Source organism: Agelaius tricolor, unplaced genomic scaffold (assembly GCF_023055355.1).
Source record: "Agelaius tricolor isolate 1412-34295 unplaced genomic scaffold, bAgeTri1.0.p SCAF_4, whole genome shotgun sequence".
Lineage (NCBI taxonomy): Eukaryota > Metazoa > Chordata > Aves > Passeriformes > Icteridae > Agelaius > Agelaius tricolor.
In genome coordinates, this window is record NW_027269264.1 from 8286299 (window position 1) to 8311322 (window position 25024).

Here is a 25024-nt window from a genome sequence, read left to right on the forward strand (position 1 = left end):
ATGTTTGCCTTTGTTTTGACAAAAAGCAAAGCATTTGGTCATGCTGACCTGAATTTTCTTCTCTTTTACAGAATGATTTAAATTAAAAATGCTACAACAAGCTAATGGCAGTGTTTACTCCTCAAAAACAACTGCAAGGTTTTGATTATCAAGAATATAAGTATTCGAGCTTATAATTTTTGCTAGATATTGCAGCCCTGGTTAATGAACTTGTACTATGTCTATATTCTGGAAATTATGAAAAATATACACTGGTTCAAATTCCTTTGGCTGGAAGTAGGAGTTCTTCAGACTTTAATATGTTCTACACCACACAATTACATAGGATTAGCCTTCACTTTTCCTTTGTGTAGCTAATAAGCAGGTAAGGTTATTGACCCATAAGAAACCTCATCCTCCTGAACTCAGTTTAAAGGGTAGAGAGAAAGTATGTAGCTGTGTAGTTAACTTCCAATTATGTGAGCAATAAAGGCATAGTTTAGGGTTATTAATATGTTAAAATTTTTAAGGAATTTTCTGTTACTTAATTAACATTTGCCAAGAGCCTACAGAAAATCAAATATCAATTAATAAGAATACTGACATTTACTTAGAACAGTAATAGAATACTTAGATATTCTATTAGTTGTCACAATTATTAACTCAATATAGCCAGCTTCTAAAAATCCAATTAAAAGTCTAAATATTCGTTACAATTTTTATGTGTGGAAAATGTAATTATATTTTAACTAGATTACACATCATCTTTCCTATTAAGTTTCAGTAAATGCTCTTTTAACTGTCAATTGATATTTAATTGACATCACTGTCATAGAACCACAGACATTTCTTACCTTTCATGGATAGATGAACAATTTGATCTATTGTATCCTCTATTTACTTAATATGAACATCACAGCCTGCTTACTATGCCCTGTTTAATGTTTTTGCTAGCATCTCCTCATGGACCTAAGTCCTGATTAGTTTGAGGGACAAAATCGGCCTTTCAGACCCAAGTAACTAAGGGCAGGGAAAGATCAATGACTTGGAGAACAATTGTGATCTAGAGCTGGTGCAGTCTTGCTGAACTGAGAGGACTGCTCACTGCTGGACCTCAGGAACATGAGGAAAGTCTGGTTGAAAATTTCCTTTCATAGATACAGAAACAAAATAATTATACAGAATTTTCTAATCAACATCTTCATTATTAATCTCACCCTGTTGCCCCTGCACCTTCTTCTTCAACTTGCCATTATCTTTCATTTTTCTCTCCTCTTGCCCTGCTCCTTGCCCTGGACTTACTGCTGTCCAAGTTTTGGTTTTATTTTTCAATCACTAGCTTCACCTGTTCAAGTCAAGAAGTTCATATGGAAGAAGTTTACTTTGCCCAGAGACACTAAATCTGTGCCTGACTTCTTCAGGCGGCTTTGCAGACAAAATACAGGAAGATTATTGCAAGACCAGCACAGATCTGGCAAAATTAACTTGGTTTTCTTGCTTCATCTATCCCCTAACTGTACAGGTAAAAGAAGATCAGTTAGTTTATCCTCCAATTTCCTACATGCAAGACACTTGTTCTGGAAAAGGTAATTCAGTTCCCATACTTCATGGCAGTGATGTGACCAGGTACTAATTATTATTATTATAAAAATTTGGAAAGGTTTTAGCTATGTATGATGTCTGCTTCCACAATGTGCAGATACAGAAACAAAAAGAAAAAAAAAACAAAAAAACAAGAAACAAACCCAAAATAAAACAAACAAACAAACAAAAACTAAAAAAAAAAAAAAAAAAAAAAAAAAAAAAAAAAAAAAAAAAGATGAAATTGCTCTCTATTGTTACTGAGAAACAATATCATCCTTCCAAACTTGCCCAGGAAACTTCTGGACCATGAGTTCCGGGTTACATGATTGCTATGAAGCAATTGCAAAAGCTCCTAATGTTGATGTGGAAACTTGATCAAATGGTAAGATTTTATTTCACTTTCCTGTCAAGATGTGCTAGATACAAGCACAGGGTAAGAAGTGAGGAAAACCTTTGAGTTTCAAGTAATTTCTTTCTTTCTGCTTGAAGTTTAGAATCTTCATCTCATGAAGAGGGTGCTAAAAAAAGTAATGTTTTCATCTTCCATTTCTATCATTCTTTGCCACTGCAAATGATCCACTGTGCAGCTGCTGAGTTTTATTGGAGGGATGACTTTACTTCATAGTGTGCGTAAGGATTACTTACATAGAGTCTTTTACACCCAACACACATTTCTACAATTCACTTTTAATGAAATGGGAAAAAAAGAACAAAAAGACCTGCATTTTTGAGATGTGGAGAACTCTTGGGTTGAAAACCACTATCCTAATATGATCCACCAGCATTTTTTAGTTTCACCCACAGGAGTAGTTGCTATCTTGCTAATATGCACATAAACAAAAATGAAGCTTAATCGACTTACATTCATATTTTCCTATGTGTGCTAAAAATATTAGCCTATGTAATTTACCAATGCTTGACGCTTGTTGTGTCATTATAAACTAAACTCTAGCTTGAAACTTGATCTTCAATAGCTAATTATATTGCGTTAGTGGTTCAATAATATTTTTAGAAGTTTTGGTTCCCTAATAGGAGGCCCAACAATAAATACTCAGCATCTTCTTTCTTAAGGTAGTTAGTACTATCATACTGCCACTATCCTAGCATTATTTTGTGTACCAGCACTGTAGTACATAAATTGTCTTCGTAATGTTGAAAGGCATGACTAATTTTTTTAACAGTGCGATTAATTCTGTTATGTGCAGTAACAGTCATTATTGAAAAAGTAGGACAGCATCAGTCTAGAAAGATTTTAATTCTTGTTTTTCTTTGACAGGTTTCCCTAACCTAGCATTTAGCATAGAAGAGAAAAGAAAGCATCACAAACTTAGGCAGGGGAAGAAGATGTCAGAATATGCTAAACATAACCCTTCAGATAATATGCCTGTTTTCTTAATCAGAAAAATAATTTTTCAAATTAACAGTAATTTAATTAAAAAGTACTTCAATTAGACCTACATCCTTACCTCACTCCCCCATTATTAGGGAAGCCAACATAAAACATAGGACTTTCCCATACATGAATTTCTTTAAGAGCAGGAGAAATAGTAATACATAGATAAGGAAACAACCATTTTCTTTTCTTGTGATAAAGTGTATAATCATCCCTAGGAAAAATAAGAAATTAGATTTATTACACTTTACTGATGACTATGTATCAAAGTAATGAAAGCAAATGGCTCAACCTTATCAGATATAGATTTCTTGGGAGATCTTCTGTCACATAAACATAAAAACCACAATTATTACCTTTAGCTTAGCTCAAGCGGTCAGTCAGCAGTTTCACATACCTGCTGTACAAAGAAACTTTAACCTCAATTTTCATTCTGAAATGGTTTGGGTTTTTTTTTCATTGCTTGAAGGAGGAAGAAGTAAAGGAGTGATTTTTATGGAGATATTAATTTTATCTTTTATAATTAAATCAGCATGAAAGGGTCTCTTGCATCCTCCTCACAACCAAGAATATCTGCAGCTCTCAGCAGACTGGACATTCGCTAGCTACAATTGAGCCACCCTACTTCTTGATTTCAAAGTTGTATTTTAGTAATTTACTAATCAATATCTATTTGCAAACTGTTATGATCATTGCTCAGGAATCATGGCAATCATGGTGCATAGTTGCAGCTATGGCACCTCTTGAAAGCATTTCAGTCTTACAATAGATTTGCAACACAGAAATGGTAGTAATCTGTCATCCATCACTGTTTTCCCCTTAGCTAATTGTATTACAACTTATCATATTAATATGTAATGTAACTTCTGTATATAAAAACCTTATAAAAGTAAGCATTAACCATGTTAAAATCAATGTTCTCTTTTCCACTTATCTTCTCTATTTTTTTCCATAACATACGCTGGGGTTATTTGAAAGTCTTGCCCTTACTGTTTTCACTGGGTTTGTCCTCTGTTGTTTTTGGGGGGTTTTTTTCATATTTTTTCTCCATCCTCTACAAAGGATACATCTAGCAACATTATGTTTCATACAGATTCCTTTAGATCTGGAGGCATAAATCAAGATTTCTTCCTAGTGACTGGTCGAAACTATCACGATATTGCATTCTTGGTTATCTGTGTGGGGAAATCTAAGATAGTGAGATACAAATTCCTATTACATAAAATATCTGTATTCTATTTATTTCGATAGACCAGTATTTATCTGGTCCATCTGATTTTGACTGTGTGTGTATTGTACAGCCAGAATCATAAACAGCCAGTGCAAATGAAGCCTGAAGTCCTGACTACAGTCAATAACTATCAATAAGTTGCTAGAATGACTTGATTTCACCTGTCCAGACCTCTTGATCAATCTGAACACTTATTAATGCTGCCAGGCAGCAATTTCTGTTTCATTTGCTCTGTCGGCTGGTATAAATGAATAAATTGTCTGAGACAAGTCACCTTCTCTTACATCCCTGCTCAGAAAAATTCCCGACATTTCAGTAGAAAAATAATTTCAAAACATTTTTCACTGCTTTTTAAATGAAAAGACTAATTTTAATTAAGGAGCTATTGTAAAAAGTTAGCAAAGATGTGAAATGCATAAAAGTGATAAGAGGAAGCAGGAGAGAAGGGAAAATGAGATTATACAAAGGTCTCTTTGGTCCTTCACTTACTCTTTGAGCTGTGTTCTTATGTATGTAAACATGCATTATGTTCACTCCATTTTGCTGACAGATAACATAGTTGTAAAGATCTGATTACCAGAGACAGATGTCCCTCCCAGAATTAAGGTGTAAAAAGATCATATGCTGAAGTCAATAGCATGGATTTTATTTAACATTAAATGTAAGGTAAACGGAGATAAAAGAAATAGAAAAGAAAGGTAGGGTAAGAAAGGGAGTGAGAGAGAGACAGATTAAGAAGTAGAAATGCAGGCACCACCCTGTGGATCCAGATGATAATCTGTTGGTCCTTTCTGGCTTCTCTGTGGTGGGGGTCCTGATGTAGCTCAAGACTTCTCAATACTTACACATTTTGGCAAACAAAGTAATTGATGCACATTGGCTACACATTCTCTTCATCTACTGGTTAAATGGTTCTTTGCTCCCAAGTCAATTAGTCCTGTGGTCTATCCTTCTCTTTTTTGAAGTGGGTGGGTCTCCCATCTTTATTGCAGGGGCTACAGCCTCCCCGTTCTGGACCCATCCAGAGCCAACCTTCAGCACATCTCCTGAGGTGGCTTTCCTTGTGGATACATACCTGTCCTCCAGCCTTATTTTCTTCACCCTAGACCTGGGATATTTGAATAATAAGTACCAGTTTTATCATATTGCTAGCTCCCATTAGGTACCTTAACTCACAGTCCAATTTCCCAGATTCCAGGAGGCAAATTCTGCACCGAGGTGGGCTTCAGTGGCACAGATGAGCATTTGCTTCTTTTCACATTTTGCAGCAGTGGGAAAAATCTTTCAGTGATCTTAAGAATGTATGAGGTATTTTTCATCTTTAAGTCTCTTACAATAGTGTTCCCCAGTTTGCAGGAAACCAAGTGTGCACAATAAATTATGTAACTATATTTATTTGTATGATTATTCACTGCAAAACACATAATTTCTTATATAATGGGATCATGGCCATGTCCTATTGAGATGTGCAAATACATTATCATAAAAAGTAAAGTCTCTCACCAAAATATTTACAGTCTAATTTACCTGTTTAATTAAATATTTCTGTTTTTTTTCTATTGCAGTGAGATGTTTTACTGTCCCCTTTAAACAATTGTAACTATATGATGGATTGCTGTGAATAATGAATAATGTAACTCAATCGAACTGAAAACTAGCTAAGGAATCTGAAATACTACTGCTTCTTTTTGGGCATAAAGTGTTGAAAGGAAGTATATTTTATCCTATTTTGTTTGAAAAGACAAAAGTTCCAATATTTCCAATAGGGTCATGCATGCAATTATTAAAGTCAAAATAAGCATGAATCTAAGCTCGGATATACTAATGTGAATCCTTTTACTTCCTTCCATAGACATTGGACTGTGTGTCAAAGAAATTAATTTAATTTGAGGATATTTCTAGAAAATAGAGGGTTATTAGGTATCAAGTGGCTGAGCAGAGGTAGAGTTCCATAAAATTTTCTCTACGATTGGAAAAATTTGGAGGATCAAAGTGAGATTATTCTGCAAAATGTTAAAACACAGGCATGGTAACAAAGAAAAATAGGAAATGTCTAAGGATTGTCTGAAGGACTTACTAAGCCTCATAGATGTTAACTGCTCTGAAGGCATGGGGTAATGTGTAGAAGAAGATTGTGAACTATTGCCTGCCTTTCTGGGATCACATGGAATATGTGGTCTAATAAAACAAGTGAATTCAGAGAGCCATACTTGCTAATGTAAAAACAAACAAACAAACAAATGTGTGACTATGTATTGTATGGTTTTGACAGCATTGTATAAAAATATGCATCTTCCTATCTTATTAATGTCTAAAGAGAGCATCTGTGAATTTTTGTGTTGTTAATAAAGCACTACATTTTTAATTCTCAGAAAGAAATGTTTCTGTGGAAATGCTCTTCAGAGAAAATTTATTGCATTTAACCACTGCTGCAAATTTTCTCCTCCAATACTATAAATTTCCTCTAAATGTTTAATGGTTTGTAACTGTAATTATTCTTGTGTGCCAACATTAAAGTTTTAAAAGTTTAATTTGGAGGCTATTCGGAGAAACTAATCTTTTTTACAGCCTCATAAATAGTTCTTTGATGAAATGAACAGAGGCTCAGCATCTGCCCGAGGTGAATACAAATGACACTACATCGTATCTCACTAGCAAAAAGGGGGCAAATGCTTTGATGTCTCAAGTGATCAGCTAATACTAAGTGCAGCAGTAGATAGATAAACATGGTTCACGCAAGGTTTTATCACCATTTATTGCGAAAGACTTCAACTTTCAAGAGAGAAAGTCAGATGATGAGAGAGTCAAAGATGATGTAGAAAAGAAAAAGATCAATACGCACCAAGAGAGATACTGCACTGCACAATAAAAAAAGGATGCCAAGTCAGCAGCTGCACTTCAGACATAGCAAGTGTGTTTTAACCAATTGGAGTTATGGCTAAGAAAATATATATAACTAATATATATACACTATGTAGTCTGCAAATGTACATGGTTCTGACACCATACCCAGTTTCAGAAAAATAAAAAGAGGATATTGCAATTAGCAAAGTCAAACACCAAAAGTGTAGAGCAAGGCAAAGACAAGGGAAGTGTGATTAAATTTGCAAAAAATTTCTTTAGGATCTGATCTTGGTTTCCCTGAGCAGGCCTGACCCCAGCTGCTAACTACAATCTGATGAAAGGTGCAGCTATTTGGAAGAACCATTTGAATAATAAGAACCATCATGCTGGCCATGATGACTTCCCACCACCTCTTCTCTATATTATTACAAAGTGATGTGAATATGCTTCAGTGCATGCAATGTTTTAGTGAAACTCACAGTATTTACAAAGAAGAACTTGTTATTCTCAAGGAAATCTGAAGAATTTTATATAGTTTTAAAATTTCAGATAGATGATTCCCATTGCATTGTACATACATAAAAATTCACGTAATTCCTAAATGGTCCAGTTGTGTTAAATGTGGAACATGGCAATCACCTCTCAAAAAGCATTCATCACCTAATAATATTCATGGAATATGAGAAAATAATAAATTTTAATGTGTTTAGATTTCACTGAGACAAATAATATTATCAGATACTGTTACTGTTTTTTTTTTAACATACCATCAAATTTGAGACACACTGTATAACAAGAACCATGAAAAGCAGGTCTAAAATTTAATAACCTTTTATATATAATAACCCTGAATGTTAAAAGGTCTGAAGTGACCAAAAGTATGTTTTCCTGAGGATAGATAAAAACCTCTGTGGATGCTGCTTTTCAATGTCTTCCTTAAAAAACAATGAGAAAAATTTGGTTTAGGTATAAGCATCTCTTCTTATATTTATTCTGATTGGTAAATATTTTAGTCTGCGTAGACTATTTAATAATCCAAACCTCTCCTTTCTATTTTTACCTGTGGACATTATGCCCAAATAATCTAATTTCCCTCACTCATAAAACTTACAAGAAATAACTAGAAATTAAAAAACAGTCCGCTAACAATATGACCCATTATCTTTTCAGGATGGTTACAATAGAAAAGAGAGGGAGACCCATAAGTGAAGAGCCAGATTTTATCTTCCTTGACCACCATTCCTAATCTGCTGCACAGATATGTCTACCGGTGTCATCACAATTCAGAAACAACTTTTAAATAGTGGCCTGAGACTCTTAGATAATAAATCTATTGTGATTCACAGGTTCTTGTGTGAAAGACCCGGAGTCAAAACACTACTCCACTGAAAGATATCCTTATCGCATATTAAGCTCCAATTATTTCATAATCACTTTGAGCAAATAAAGCATTTCCAGCTCTCAGCTATGGAAGCAAAATGAAGAATGCAGTAATTTTTATTCAGGGTGGCATCTTCTGAGATTGAATAATCCATAGATGTACACTATTAGACAGAGGCAATTCACAAAAGGAATGAATACCACAGCTTTTGCAAATAAATATTTTCTTTTGAAATCTGACCTTGACATGTAGATAGTGTCTTTTTGTGTGATGTATTTGACAGAGAAAAAAATCAGAAAGAAAGAACAAGTGTGGGGAGAAAAAAGGCAGTGCTTAGATCAGAAGTATTCTCTGTAAGTTCAAAGTATTTTGCATCATTTTTTTTTTATTCTTTACCATAGGAATAATAGCAATGAGATGATTGAATAAAAAGGAAAACATAGAAAAATTGTTTTTACTTCCTAAACAAACTAAATAAATAAAAAAAATCTATAATTCTTGTTAATCTTAACTCTTAACATGGGAACAACTAGGAGCAGTCATTTATCTATCCGGAGCAGCCTATAATTTGTGGAGCCTCTTCTCTCTTCCATATTTTAGAAATTTTACTAACAGTGCTAAAGTATAGATGGTTCTCCAACATAATCCCTGCTATTTCATAGCTCAGGGCCTTTCACTTAAAATACCTGGCTTTTGGTAAGATTAAGGGAACCCTCAGAAAAAAGGTCTGAGCAAAGAGATGGGAAAAATGGGAAAAATTGTCTTTACATGATTGCTTATTTTCTTTCCCTCAGACAGAACAAGCTGTCCTCTCTTTTCACACAGCTTATACCTCTTGTTCACAGAGTAGCTACCATGAAAAGGAGTTTAACAATGAAAATCAGACAAAAATGAATTAAATCTGAAGAATTTTTGAATATGAGAACCTGACCTATCCTAGGTAATTCTTTGTACATGTACAAACTGTAAAAAACAAATTTCTATCTCAGCAGGAATTTTTGCGACTCTAATAACAATGAACAAACCCTGCCACTCTGCAAAACCAGTGCAAATAGCCTAGCAATATATGTGATTGTGTTAAAAGCTGTTTTCAAACCAGAAGTCTCACAGTTAACCTTCTGGAGCACTAGATCATGCCCCATCTCCAAAGCAGAATGAAAATGAAGATAAAATCCTTATTCCCAGGGTGCTGGGACACCAGAATAAAACTGACAGAATAAACTGAAAACCAATATACCACAACATCACAAATGCAAAGGAAGTTTCAACTACAAAGTAGCTTAATATCAAAAAATAGATTTTAAAGTTGGAAAAGCAAATGCACAAGAATGCACACTTAGGCAGGAAAACAGGCATCTCAGGAGAGTGTCTTGGTTAGTGGGAAACTCATGACAGAGTTCTAACACAAAATGACAACACATGAGTGGTGAAAGGGAATGGATTCAAGGAAAGAACTTAGCTTCATTTGAGCTTTAACTTTCCTTACACCATCTCTGCATGCCTGGACAGTATTTCTAAGTCTGGTGGCACAGGTTAAAGACAAAAAGAGCTTTTACCTCTACACTCCAACTGAATTATACTCTACTGATCATGACCCTCTGAGCTCTGATATTTGGCCAGTTTTTGATCCACCTCAATGTCCATTCATCTAACTCACATTTCCTGAGTCCACCTATGAAGATGTGGAGACAGTGCCAAAAGCCTTGCTGAAGTCAAGGTGGGCAGCAACCACCACTCTCTTTGTTGACCCATTCTGCCATGTCATAGTGGAAAGCTGTCAGATTGGTTAAGCATGACTCCTCTTTGGTGAATCCATGCTGACTACCCCCCAAAACCTTTTGTTTTACAAGCCTAGGGATGAGCTCTAGAATGATCTGTTTCATCACCTTTCCAGTAATGAAGGCAAGACTGATTGGCCAGTACTTTCTCATGACCTCTTTCTTAGACTGTCAGAAGATGGGATTAACACTGAATTTTCTTCATTATTTGGGTACCTCTCCTGTACTCCATGATTCTTCAAAGATGATGGAGAATGGCTTAGCAACAACCTCTGCCAACTCCCTATGCACTGTATCCTGTCAGTGCCCATGGGTTTATGGGTATTAAGTCTTCCTAGCCAATCTCTAAACCAAATCTATTACCATGGAAAGTCTTTTTTCAGCCTTCCTCTCTTACCTGGGATCCCTGAAGACTGACCTCAGCTATAGAGACTGAGGCAAAGAAAGCATTCATTAATTCCACCTTCTCTGTGTCTCTGTCATCAGGACACACGTCTGATTCAGCAGAGATGACAATTTTCACTAATTTTCATTTTGTTGTTGGTGTACTCGTAGAAGCCCTTGTTGTTGTTCTTGGTATCCCTAAGCAGATTCAATGTCAAGTGAGCCTTGATCTTCCTCATTGCACCCTTGCATACTCTGGTGATGATCCTGTTCTCTACATGGTCTTTTCCTTTTACCACATCCTAAGTGTCAGACTTCAGCAAGAAATGTGTCCCATGGTTCTCCATTTAGGAACAAAGTTCAAGGAAGAGAACAATTAGCAATGGATTTAGATTCAGTCAGGGCAGACTTGCATGAGTTTGACATGTACCAGTCCATAGGAGTAGATAGCCTGCATCCAAGAGTGCCAAATGATCTGGAAGATGCATTCACTAAGTAACAGCTTTGAAATGCAGTGAAGGAGTGGGAAAATGGGGGAAAGAAAACACTACACCTGTGGTCCAAAGAGGGTAAGAGGATGATAATTGTTCAGCTTCAGTCTAAGAGTAACAAAATCATGGAGTAAGTCACAGAATCACAAAATCATTTAGGTTGGAAAAGAGAACCAAGATGATCAAGTCCAGCCTTTTACTAATCACTACATTGTCAAGAAGACCATGACTTTAAGTCCTGCAACCAGTCATTTCTTGGAAACCTCTAGGTGTGTTGGCTCCACTGCCTCACTGTGCAGTCCATTTCAATGTTTAACATCTCTTTCTCTGAAAAATTTCTCCTGATATCCAGTCTGAATCCCCTCTGGCACAGCTTAAGGCTGTGTGCTCCTAAGAGTAACACCCACCTGGCTACACCCTCCTTTCAGATTGTTGTTAATCTCCCTCTTGAGTGCCCTTTTCTCCAGAGTAGACAATGCCAGCTCCCTCAGCAGCTCCTTATTGGATTTGTGTTCTAGACCCTTCATCAGCTTCATTGTGATTCTCCAGACACAGTCCAGAGCCTCAGTGTCATGAACTGAGGGGCCCAGAACTGGGCATAGGACTCAAGCAATAGTCTCACTAGAGCCAAGTACAGGCAAAAGGTCTCTGGCCAAGTCCTTCTGGCCACACTATTGCTGATACAAAGTCTGGGTGCCGCTGGTCCTCTTGGCCACCTGGGCACACTCCTGCTAACATTCAGTCACTGTTGAACAGCACCCCCCAGTCCTTTTCTGCAACAAAACTTTCCAGCTGCTCTTCCCCAGTCTGTAGCACTTCAACAGGTTATTGTGATCCAAGTGCAGAGCCCAGAACTATCCCTTTTTGAACTTCATGTCATTGAACTCAGCCGATCAGTCCAGACTAATTTGTTGAGGGTGCACTAAATTCCCTCATCAGTGAAGATGTTGAACAGGACTGGGCCCAACACAGATCCCTGGGAAACACCACTGGTGAGCAGCCATCAGCTGGATGCAGCACTGCTCACCACCACTCTCTAGGCCCAGCCACCAAGACAGTTTTTAACCCAGTGAAGATGCACTTGTCCAAGCTATGGGCTACCATTTCCAATATGTTGATTTATTTTCCAAGAGAATGCCATAGGAAATGCTGTCAATGGCTTTATTGATGTCTGGATGGATGATATGCACAGTCTTTCCTTCATCCACCAAGGTGGTCACCATTGTCCTGGAAGTGGATCAGGCTGGTCACATAGGATTTGCCTTTCTGGCTGGGCCTGATCCTTTCATCGTGGGCCCTGAGATCAGACTGATAGGCCTGTAGTTCCCTGCATCCTCCTTTCACCCGTTCTTGTGGATGGGCATAACGCTGGTCAACCTCCAGTCATCTGGGGCTTCCCTGGTTAGCCAGGACTGATGATAAATGATGGAGAGTGGCTTGCTGAGTTCTTCCACCAGCTCCCTCAGAACTCTCAGGTGAATCCCAACCAGTCCCACACTCGTGAGTGTCTAAGTGGCACAGCAGGCCACTAACTACTTCCTCCTAGATTGCAGGGGGTCTGTTCTGCTCCCCATTCCTGTCTGCCAACTCAGGATCTGGTTGCCCTGAGGATAAATGTTCTTATTGTTAAAGACCAAGACAAATAAGGCATTAAGTACCTCATTATCCTCATCCTTGATGAAAATGTTCCCCTCTACATCCAATAAAAGATGGGGATTTTGCTTGGCCAACATTTGTTGTTAATGTAAGGACTTTTTCCATTCCCCCCCCCATCTTTTATGTCCCCCCCAAGAGGGTCAGGGCTCCTTGGACCGTTGCTGAACCTCCATCCTTTGCATTTCTCTCAGGGATGGAAGAGTCTCCACTGGTTGATTTCTCTCACAGTCCCCAGTACTCTTCAGCCTCTCCTCTTCCCCTTTGAGCTCTTCCACCAGGCTGAGCACATCATCCACCTGGTCCTGCCGCACACAGGTATCATCTCTGCTTCTCTCTGGTAGCAATGCTAGGCTTGAGCACTCCCAGGGTCCTGGTGAGCTTAAGGGGAGCCAGAGGGGCTGCAGATAAGAAAAGTTTATTGCCCAGGAGGACAGCTGGGCAATGAGGATGTGCTCAGAGAGGTGGTGCTGTTTCCCAGCCTGGGACATAAAAGATAATGCTCTGGGTCTTGGTCCGACCATGTAACTGAGCTTGCTCCAGGTCAAACTGGAGACTTTCCCGCTGACCTGAATTGTCTTCCGACACTGCTGCCTTAATTTGAAAGAATTATTATAAAAGTGAAATTTATATTTTAAGACTATTCATTCATATTAAAATGAAAGTCTATTCTTAATTGAGTAATCATCAAAATTTAAAGGAATTTCAACACTTGCATTCTGTCTTTGCTATTCTGAAACACCAGCCTGGTTGTAGGGACAGGACCCAGAAACATCCATTATGTGGTATTTCTATATTAATTTACCCCTCAGATCTCTGCTTAAAATCCCTTCATCCTTTCCTCCAGATCAAAATAATCTTCTCATAAATGTTTTCTCTCCTTTCTCTTTCTGCCTTTATGATGTGTCTCATCCATCCTTTTCCTCATTTGATAAATACCTTTCTCTAGCCCTCCAATATGAGGAGAGCTGTTTTGAAATCCTATTCTATATTCCTCCTCATAGAAGAGCATTTTAGCATATTTGCCTAACTTATTATGCCTCCTTTCATCTCTTCAGAATACCTGTGTTTTCCCAATTTCCAATATGTTGATTCATTTCTTAATCTTACTGACATGTTTTTGGGTTAGTTTTTTTTGGGTTTTATTTTTTTGCATTTCACTTATTCATTTGATTTGGTGAGTTTGTGTAAAAATGTCTATATAAAGATACATGGTAGTGTTTCACTTCTTCTGCTTTCTGAAACTGTAGTAACTTGGATCCTGCAGCTAAATGTTGCCTTAAACAAGCTGTTTTTGAACTAAAAAAGAAACTACCATTAAGCAATAGATCCTGTGGAGGCAGGATTCTGCATTTTTATGGCAGTCTCTTTACCATACCTTGAGCCACCACAGAGCACAAACAAAATTCAAAACATTCATTCAGAAGGGCAGTTGTCCAGGCACACCCAAACACACAGACACACACATTCACTTCCCCTGTCTTGCTGCCACCAGACTTCCAGAATCTTTCAGAAAGAAAACTGGGCATGTCCAGAGCTCATCACAGAGGAGGTATTGTGGTGTTCAGTGGAACAACCAGAATTTTATGAAGCCAGGATCCTTTAACAATGAACCTGGTTGCTCTGCTTCAGAGGTGGATTGCAACAAGAGCAGCCTTAAATAGATGCACTGTTTCCTCAGATACAGCTTGTGCAGTCTGATAATATCCTAAAGCTGCTACAGAGGGAGACAATTTTTAAATACATAATATCCCTTAAAATGTGAAAAAAAGAGGGCAAAAGGGGTCTTTTTTAGACCACAAACACAATATACTGCATAGAGTATATTTTTTGAGCAGTCCAAAATAGTATGGTGGTTGGGATCAGATTTTTAAAAGTAAAGCTTTCCATTTTTGTCCTTCCATTTTCCTATAAACTCACTAAAATAGAAAATAAAGCCTGAATCTTCTGTTGACAAGCTACACTGTTTGCTTAAGCCATACCTGTTGAACACTGCACATGAACATTTCACTACAGTGAAGGTATGAATACGCATTACCACACTGTTTTGAGAACACAAACAAGAACACTGATAAATGTATTTGCACGTTGAAAAAATAAGCAGCTTGATTGTCTTGAGGGAATTGCAGGTGTCCAAAATGTGGATTGAAACGTAAGATGATGAGTTTACCTATGTCTGCCTCCTCATCCCTCTTCTTTTAATGAAGATCCTATGCACCAGCACATCAATAGCACAGTGGATCGGTGGCTTCCAAAAGCTAGCAGACTGGATAATTATCCTGCCTAAGATCAGGCCTAATGTTCTTGCCACTAGCGTATTTGCCACACTGGGTCAATTTTTCTATTAGTGCCATTTTTGCTGAAGTAAGGGAATATTATCCAAATATAAGTGCTTGCAAGTCTGAAATTAATGCTACTTCCAACTCCTCCACTTGTCCTGCTGCTCTTACTCATGGTAGAATACATAGAACAATTTCTTTCATACCATATGCTCCGAAACACCAAGGCAGTTTATATGTGGTAAGAAGTCCTTCTCACCTTGTGGCATTTCAGATTGCTGTGCTGAGCAAAACGGAGGCTGCTTTTCCTTTTTCCTTTTTTCCTTTTTTCCTGAAACTGAATTGCACACTTCTGATAGCAATGGAGCCCCAAAAATTAAAGAAACTACTTTGCTTTTTTCTCCAGATTTAACCCTGCCTCCTACTCCACAAATTTGGTATGTATTTGGTTTTCTCGTAGTGTGGATACAGAGAAACACACCTAACCATTTTGGTGAGTGCAATCTTTGTGCATAACATGCAGTGCTTTTTGTTGGTATTTTGGAATGTAGCTAGAAAAACATCTAAATTTTGGCCAGTTCCAAATATAAAAAAACCCCACATTATATCATTGTTAAATTCCAACAGAGAAACTCTAATTCTGGGCCATCTTTCTTTCTTAATTCACTGGAGAGGATTCTGAATTTTTCTGTTTCTGCTTATCCCCTTGCAGGGGAAGAAAGTGATGGCTTTGATAGTTCAGTGGCCTAAAGTGTCCTGAAGCAAAAGTAAAAGAAAAGTTGAGTATATTCCCTGGTACACCACAGAATGCGAGCACTTAGGCATAAATCAGTGTAATATGACTTTGGGTATTCTAACACTTGGAAAGTTGCCCTTGGTCTTGCAGAGCTGAGTATTGGTGGTACAGCTGCAAGATGGGAAACGCTTGGTCACTGTCTTCAGTTAACAAGGCACACAGTGTTTTCTTACTAGGAGTGGAGGAGACATCCACATCTGTGTACAGTCAATATTTGGGTTGGGCTCAGGCTTTGTAAATTAAAGAGATAGAACAGTGTAGGTGTCTACACCTTCAGCAAGGTCTGCAAGAGAAGTTGCTTATCTGGGCACAGATTTATCAAACCCAGTCATCAGTATTGTGCCTCTTTTCCACAACCTTGATAGTCATAAATTATACATAAGGGAGTTGTGGGAACGGAAGGTCACTTAGTACTTTCTTGGAGTTTCGTGTTTCTATACTTTGTGTTTCTGGCTGAAATTAATTTTGCAGGAATTGGTTTTAATATTTGAGTAATTAACCTACTTTTTTTATGAAGTCAGGTAGGTGCCACATAGTTAAGACTCTATAATTGCAAGATTTTAAAGAAAGGCACAGAATTTTAAAGAAGGCATTTCTGCACAGAGTATGTGAGACTGAAAGGCTGTTGATTTATGTGCACTTCCTATTCAAGCTTGATTGAACAGGTTGTAACTTCACCTCATGTGAAGTAGCATCATTTTTGTGGTTTTTTAACTGATGGCAATACAATAGAAACAAAGTTTCTTAATGTAGAAGACTTAATGCAGTTTGAGACTTTGGAAGACCCATTTGGGATAAGTCTTCTCCAGAAAAGATTAAGGTTTCTCCAAATATGGGGAAGTTCAATACATCATTTAATTGCTCTGGGTATCAGTTTCACTATTGGTTTCTTTTCTTCCAAGCTTTCCTTAATATTATATCTTCTGCAGTGTTGGAAGGTAACCACAGATTAGTACACAGCCAAGCTGGGAAGCCAAGGTAGAGAATTTATTCTGTATTTCCTCATTTAAATACATGCATAGATGGTATGATCTCACTACTTGTTCCTACTTCACTGACCTGTTCCCTTCTGTTTTTTCATCCTTACTTTTGGGACACTGATTTAAATTAAATAATAATACAACAAGTGGATGTGTGCAAGGGAAGAGAGCTCTCTAAGGGTTCTCATAATAACAGCTCTTTATTGAATCTGTAGAGACTTTGATATCTTGCTGGCTTTTGTGAAATTTCCCCCAAGTTTCCAAGGATTTCCAAGCCACAAGATGCTTATATATGCAGGAGATGTATACATATATAGAGAGATAATACAGGTATAGATATATTTACCCAACTAAACCTTGTTGGTTTTACTGATCAGTGAACACAAAGGTGACAACATAGCAGTGACATTGACCGACATCTCCTGGCAGTGCATGCTATGTTTGAGAGAGGGAGAAAACTCTATAAAAATAGACTGAATTATAAAATTAGTATTATGAGGCTGTATTTCACATTAATATAGTAGGTTCTGAAACTTAACATGACTAGGGTTTATGTGTCAGCTCAGAATGACTAAATTTTTTCAAAAATCTTTATGGAACAAGACCTTCTTTTAGTGTACTCACAATCATTGACTTTCAGCCAATGTCTTTCTTTTCTTAGAAAGGATCATGTCCTTCTCTCATTCTGCAGTTTCCTTCTGTCTTTCTCTCTTGCTCTCTCTTGTTTATTATTTTTTATTATTATTTTCAGGTAATTTAAAACAGCTAAGACTTGAAAATCCTTGACATATTGCTAATTCTCTCATCAATGAGGCAGAACCAGTAGTCTAAAGTGAAATTTTCAATGTAATTACTTTAATTAATTAATTAATTTAATCCTACATTTATTGTTGTTGAGAGGAGACAAAACATACATTCAGCAATGCAATCACCACTAAACTTTTGAAACTATGGAAACTTTTATTTATAGTTTGCTTAAAGGCATTTTGCTGATTTTTTTCTTTTTCTGATTAACCATAAACACTAGTGTAGTTCTCTTTCTCTTAACAGCTTTGCCATAAATAGAATTAACTTGGGATTAGAAAAGTATTCCCTTCTCAAAAAAATCTTTTTAAATGGAACAGTCATATATGAGTGTAAACTATGTAATTCCAGTAGGCCTGCAAATTCCAGTGGGACTCGCACCTTAAAAGCAAAGTGTCTAAGTCAGTGCTTAGTTCTTTTAATAACTGTTTAAGTGCACAAAGTTCAATACAGCAATACAACCAGTAGCTGAGAATCTTATGGATATCACCTGAACAAGGAAGAGCAGAGGATTAAAATTTTAGGTCCTGTGGAAGAGAGCTTAGGAAGAGTATGTAACCCTCTGTTAGATTAGGCAGGCATTTTGTCTTACTCCAGTTGTAGCTTGGTGCATCTATACAGCGAATTATGATGAATTACATCAATGCATGAAAAAATAGAGTACAGCTCTGCTGTATTCCTGGAATTCAGTATAACAATATAAAAGTACGCAGGCTACATCAAATAGCAAGTACAGTTATTTAAGTCTTATTTATTACCTAAAAGTCACAAAGTCTGCAACTATTCTAGGTGTTCTAACAATAAAAAAACCTTCAACAAAGACAAAAAGAGAAAGGGAAGCACCCCTCACCCATTCTTCCTATTACTGCACCATGAAGTTTCTACCACAACAGAGAGTGCATATTGTTGAAGAAACATTTATGGAATTTCAGACCCTTTTGTAATTTCAGAACCTTAAATGACTTACTAGGCACCCAGTACTTCTTTCAGATTTTGCCAAATAGATCTACTCATTACAATTTAAATAAGTTTTAAATATCTGCAATTTAGTGGAAAATGGTTTCATAGTTGTTGAACTCTTCCAACAAAACTCAAAACCAAAAACCAAAAAACAAACAAAAAACCAAAAAAAACAAACAAAAACCCCCACAAATAAAATTAAGATCTAATGTCAGCAATCATGTAATTAACTTAATAATAATATATCCTTATGCAGACAGTGATAATTACTCTGCTTATATTTATTTTTTAATCTTCCTGAGGGTGGAAAAAATAGGTAATAACATTTCCAATGTATTTAAATGATACAAAACCCCCTAAGTAAAGTGCTACCACACATAAGGAAACATTTTTCTGCAAGATTTTTTTGGGAAATTCTTTTTTCTTTGTTCTTTGATTTGAGTGTTGTTGTGCATAGGAAACATGTTACCAGACTGAACTTGGTGTATCAGTCTGGATGCACACAGCAAATTAAGTATTATTATTATTAGTAGTAGTATTATTATTGCAATCAAAATGTTTCACAAGAGCACAGTTCCTTGCTTTCTGGAGCTATATTCCCAGAACATAGAAAGAGCAATGAAGATGAGCATACTGAATAGCAGATAATAATTGTACTGCATTAGGAAAGTATTGGAGTACAAAAGTATTTTTGAAACAAAATTTGTTTATTTAGTAGTTTCTCATGGAAACTGTTACTTATAAACCAAATGGAAGTATTCATACTTTGCATCCTTCACTAAGGCTTAAACAATTCCGAAATGTACATTTCACAATGTTGCCCCTTTTCTTTCGTAGTTAGTAAAAGAATGGATGGAAAAAATACTATGAATTCACAAACTTGCAGTGGAGATGGTGTTCAGTTCCCTTAGGAAAGTGATTTAATTTCTTTTTTTCCATGGTCTATCATATCTTCTAACAGGATGACAGATTCTGTTGTGTGGTATTCCAAGTGGGATTCATAGTAGCATTCCAAGTAAAACTTCTTCAGCCTCGTTACCATCACTGCACTATCATGGTAACAAGAATTATATAATCTGAGAACTCATAAATATGTATTTTATATCCATTGAGGCAGTGGGGCTTTTTTGAGACATTAATTAATCACCTTTTCTTTACACTTAGTGATATTCTTCAAACCATCTCTAACCCTATGGGGATATATCACCCACACCTTTTTTCTTTATTTTTTTATTTTTCTCTTTTTCTCAGTCATCTGTCAACCAGAACCCCTGGGTCCTTTTCCACTGGGCCACTTTCCAGCCAGTCCTTCCCCAGCCTGTAACCCTGATGGGGTTCGACCCAAATGCAGGACCTAGCACTTGGTGTTGAACTTCATACAGCTGGCCTTGGCCCATTGATCCAGCCTGTCCAGACCCCTCTGCAGAGCCTTCCTGCCCCCCAGCAGGTCAGCACTTCCACCCAAGCTGGCGCCATCTGTGAACTGGCAGAGAAGGAAAGGTTTTTGTCTCTAAAATGGAGAGACATGGATATTATGTGTAGACCACCCAGCGGATAAGGAATTGGCTGGATGGTTGCCCACAAAGACATTGCAGTCAATGGCTCCATGTCCAAGTGAAGACCAGGGATGAGTGGTGTCCCTCAGAGGTCGAGCAGTGCTATTTAACATCTTTGTCCAGGGAATAACAGTGGGATTGGGCACTTAATCAGTAAATTCATAGATGACACCAAGCTGTCTAGTGCATCTGACACATCAGAGGGACAGGATGCCATCCAGAGGAAAATTGATTGGATTTTAGTGCTGGACTTTGTGTGAACTTCAAGTTCAACAAGATCAAGTAAGTCTTGCACGAATCAGGGCAATCCCCAACATGGATATTTGCTGGGATTGGGTAGGTTATGGGTGATCTCAAGTGGATTAAGAGCAGCCCTATGGAGAAGGATTGGGGATATTGCAGGATGAAAAACATTATGTGAGACAACAAAGTGCATTCACAGCCCAGAAAGCCAAAGGTGTCCTGGGCTGCATCCAAAGCAGCGTGGGCAGCAGGGGAGGGAGGGGATTCTGCCCCTCTGCTCTGCTCTGCTGAAAGCCCACCTGGAACCCTGCATCCAGCTCTGGTGCCTCCAACAAAAGAAAGACATGGACCCACTCAAGCAAGTCTGGAGGAGGGTCATGAGGATGATCATATGAGGAGGCTTAGAGAAAAGAAGGGACAGGGAGGTCTTACAGTACAGAAAGGGCACCTACCACAAAGATGAGGAGGGACTCTTTATCACAAGGAGTGTAGCGCTAGGATAAAGATAACAGTTTTAAACTGGAAGAAGGAAGATTAATAGTCATAATGGTGTCTTTCTTTAATAAGATCATTTCCATCATAACAAATTTATGGAAAGATGCAAGAAAACATCAGCAACTAAACCAATAAAAAAATCTACTACTTGGAAGTCCTAAGGCAAACAACACATGCAAATATTGAATGATCACAGCATTTCCTCTAGAGCCTAAGAAAACAACCTCAAGCTGGCAAATTTCATACTACAAGTAGAAATTGTTCACACAACTTCATATGAGGCTGAATTATACTTAGCATGAAAATAAAATTAACTAACTATGTAGGCAATCCCATTCAGCTTTTCTAGATAATAGTTTTAGAATTATTTTGCAGATTTCTTTAAAAAGGTAACAGAGAATTTCCAGTATTTCAGAAGCCAGAGTTTTACCAAAAATTCATGTCCAAACTGCAGCACATAAAAAAAGATTTTGCTATTGGTTTTGATCTCTGTGTTTCAAATTCAACAAAGTTCAAAAATCTCTGTTCAAATGCCTTTGCAACAGAATTTTACTCTATTTCAACATGCACTTAGATCCTTTCCAGAATCACAGATTACAAAAGTTAGAAAACTTATGCAAAAACATCCCTGTCATGATGGCTAGCAAATTCTGTCAAGAGAAGTCTTCATTCAAAGGAAGTAAAAACAATTTATCTTGCCATTGGATTCTGCATTTCTGTTCCTGTCCTCTACAAATTTTCATTAGAAATACAGGAATATTGTCAAGAATTTTCATATGAAAGTTTATAAAACAATAAGGCATATGTTTTTTGTTCTGTTGTTTTTTGTAGTTTTTTGTTTGGTTTCTTTTGTGTTTGGTTTGGTTTTTATTATTTTTTGTTTTGGGTTCTTTTTTTCCCCAGACTTTTAGAGCCAAGTTTTGAATTAAAATTGGATTTCAGTAAGAATGATGAAATTTTAACTTCCCTGCCCTTGCAATCCATGTAATACAATAATACAAAATAACATGCTGTAGTTTTTCTTTTTTCTCCTTCCTCATCAAAAACACTGAAAGGGAGACTTCTACTCAAATGCTTAAATGTTTGATGAGTACTTTTAACATGGCTCTATTTATCATTAGTCTTAGGAGGAGTTGGTTTTTTACACAAATGAGTTATTGCTTTGATGGGTTGAGCTGGCATAACTGAGGATTTTACATTCATTCTTCTATTCAATAGGAATGGTCTCACATTTATCATGAACATATGACTAAATATCTAACCTTTAATCTATTTAGCAAAATTTGTGATTCTGGGTAAAACTTATTGAGAATGAAATACAACTGAGTTGGCAGTAGAAAAAGATAATCAAGGGAAAACAATATTCAGTTAAATGTGAAATCTTTTTTAACATTAACGCTTATGAATTTCTCATTGTTGTGTTTTTTCTTTTTGTCCTCCTCTTCTACACACCCTGTGCATGTTTCACACAGTGTTAAAGATTCCCCTATAACTTTAGGCACAATTCATTTTAAAAAATTAATAATAGCAGAGAAAATAATCTATGTGAAGAAATTTGAAATGTGCTAATTCAACAAAAAATATTCACAAGATGAAGATAAAGTCGCTGTTCTTCAGTGCAGGAACTTCAGGCTAAATAAAACAATAATAGCAATTAAAAAAAACCTACATGGTCCATGATCCTTTTGTAACAGCAGCCACTGTGAGAAATTCAGCACAAATAAAATGTGATCAGGCCTGCAAAGAGATGGTTACAGGCTGTTCCTGTCACATGTTCAGTGCAGCAAAGTATATTTTCGGCAAGTTAGGATTTCCACTAATGTAAATCATCTGATCACCACTGATGAATATAGCCATATAAATGCACTAACTAAAAATAAACTTAGTTTGAACAACACTTTAGTTGACAAAAATAGGTTGAGCTAGGATACTTTTCCCTGTAGGTCAATAATTTGGATGCTTTGCTTCAATGTAATGAAGGAAATTACAGTGCTTTACATCAGCTGAGGACCTTGACTGCAGTGTTAAGTGGGAGTTGAACCATACTTCCCAGAATCCAAGCCCTTACAGAAAAAAAATCTCTGATAAAAATAATTCAGATGTATAAGAGGTTTAAAAATATATCTAAATTAGAGTTTTCCATTATGGTATCAGAGTTTTATATCTGCAGGAGCTCATAAACAAGGAAAATGCTTACAAGTAAGTTTCATTGTCTCGGCATGAAGCAACCAGATTTTCACCTGTTCAAGCTGCTTAAACTTGATTAAAATATTTTCCTGGCTCAGGCCAATCTTTACTGGTATCCTTCTGTGTTATTTCTTGTGCAGTGCTATCTCTCAGGATAAGCCTCACAAAGAGATAATGTACTGGGTGGCTTGAATTAAATCCCATGTGAAAAGATTCTATTTTTTTATGAGGATTTCTTGCCTTTATCTTTGCCTAACTGTTAAAAATTCCTGTTTATACATTTTGCTTTTGAAATTATTTTGGCCTTCTGTTCCCTGGAATACTTAAAAGGCAATTATCTTATTAAACTGTGCTTGTCAGCATGCGTGTGCATGCTTATGTGTGCGTGCATTCTTGTGTGTGCATTCATGAATCTCTGTCTCTCTGTAGCCACTCTAAGGAAAATCCCCTAGAGAGAACAGAGACTGGAGCTCAACACAGGAGCACAAAACAAAAATCCATTTGCTTTAAACCACAGACAACCCCTTCCTAGAAGTGCAGCAGATGTACCTAGCAGGTTGTGATCATTAAGTTCCATAAGTAATGAAAATCTGTTAGTACAGTTGTACACAGAAGAAACCAGCAACTTCTCTCCATCTCATACCACACTCTTACCCTCCTGTACCGAGCAGATGTGCTTCCTCATCCCTACTTACTGTGACCAGTCCAGATTTCCCATGAAGGTGTCCTGGGAAATGAATGATGTTTGGTCTCAGAAGTCTAAGGCTTACTTTTATCACAGATGTCTCTAAAATGTATGTAGAATGAACAGTTCAAACACAAAATATGCAATCATTTTAGTTTACATTCACTCTTTAGACAAATAGGAATCATTTCACTTAATTTCTAGTTTATGTTTTGAAATGGGCTCTGACGCCCAGACTCCTGGTTTGTCATTTTTAGACGTCCTTTGAAAAATCTGAGTCACCATTACAGCAGTGCAACTGCAAGGAACACTTTCAGTTCAAGGTATTGTCTCAGATATTGTGATTTTTCATGCAAAATACACATATATTGGGGAAAAAATTGCCTTTGTGGAGAACAAAAGTAATAAAGAGGTTGCTCTTCAGTCCCTTTCTAAATGGACCCAGAAGAGGCGTACACATATGAGTGTGGATACCTAATAGAGAAACACTGTGTTATTTAGTTATCTTCTAGGCAGACATAGAGTGTTCTTCACATTCAGAGACTGGATGAATTAAGAGTACATTACAGGACCAGTGCTGCTAGTAAAGATTATCTTTCTTACTAAGTCCTTACTAAGTACTACTAGCTCAAAGCTAGTAGTACAGGGAAGATAATTGTTCCAAGATTTAACCTTATCTTTTTACTCTTGCAAGACCTGAATAATATAAGTAATGCCCTACTATCTGGAATTCATTTTTGTTCAGTTGGCCTTTCCACCTAAAGTTTCACCCATTACTAGTGTAATAGGTGCATGTAGAGGTGCATAACTCTTCCAGCTCTATGCAAATCACAGCACAGAAAACATGTGAAGAGACTACTATCATGGAAGACTCAAATTTTCAAGGGAAAAGTAAGGAATTTCCATTATGTTCAGGCAAATTTAACCAAATGAAAGCATTGCCTAAGTAATGTCTGAATAGCATATAAATTAAACTATAAAGACTCTAGTCACTCATTTTAATTGCTAAAATGCATCAAGGGAGTTAAATTAGATGAGGAAGGACCCTTGGAAGGATGATAATATCTCTCATGAGCAATACTGATAGCGAAGAATACAACAGCAATTTCTCTTAAACCTCTCAGAAGAACAAAGTTCAGATAGAGATACAACAAATAAACTAATTTTATGTGTATAAGAAGATCTTAAAAACGGCACAGATATGCACTACATGCAATGGGTAAAACTACCTGTAACATAAACCTCAGTTTTACATTCCCTTTCAGGTGGAGCACAAGGCTGTACTTCAAACACTGGTCTGATGATATTCTAAGAAACAATA